Here is a 687-nt window from a genome sequence, read left to right as displayed (position 1 = left end):
GCTACCCCCCTTGGGGGGTGATTTTTCAATTTCCCTCTCTCTTTGGTGAGCACAGGCACCCTATGGTAAAAATCTGGAAAAAATAAAAAAGAATCAAATGTCTAAATGATGCAAATTGATTGGGATGGTAATGGGATAGTAGTGAAAGGAGTGATGAAAAGAAAAACAAAAGATAAATGAGGGGTACACACACACACACACACACACACAATAATTTTGCCTAGACTATTCTGATCATTAATTTAAAAGATCCTGTATATTGAAAATCAAAGAAAGAATATTAAAGCACTACTTATATATCTTTAGGCATTTTTGTGGAGAAATAAACATCCATCTATGATATAGTTTCTAGTGGTCCTTTTAGTTGCTTAGAGCAATAACCCACTCCTCATGCCACTTATGTGGTAAATAAAGCTGAGTAACAGTGAAGTAATTATTTTGGGGTACCAGCAGTAATTAGATAGGTAAGCACATACAAACTTGAATGTGGCAACCATTAAAAATGTCAAAACAGTAAGAAAATAAGGTTAGTTATAGTTGTCTTCTGTAAAAATTCAGATATACCATGGTTCAAGTCATTTCTCAAAAAAATGTAGTAAACAGACCCCAAAAGAAACCTGATGCAACATGATAGGACTGTTGTTACTTCAGTCTCCTCAATCAGTCCAAACAATCTACAGTTCATTC

This window comes from Tupaia chinensis, unplaced genomic scaffold, assembly GCF_000334495.1.
Source record: "Tupaia chinensis unplaced genomic scaffold, TupChi_1.0 Scaffold149780_1, whole genome shotgun sequence".
NCBI lineage: Eukaryota > Metazoa > Chordata > Mammalia > Scandentia > Tupaiidae > Tupaia > Tupaia belangeri.
The sequence above is the reverse complement of the archived record's forward strand: the minus strand, read 5'-3'. Positions refer to the sequence as shown.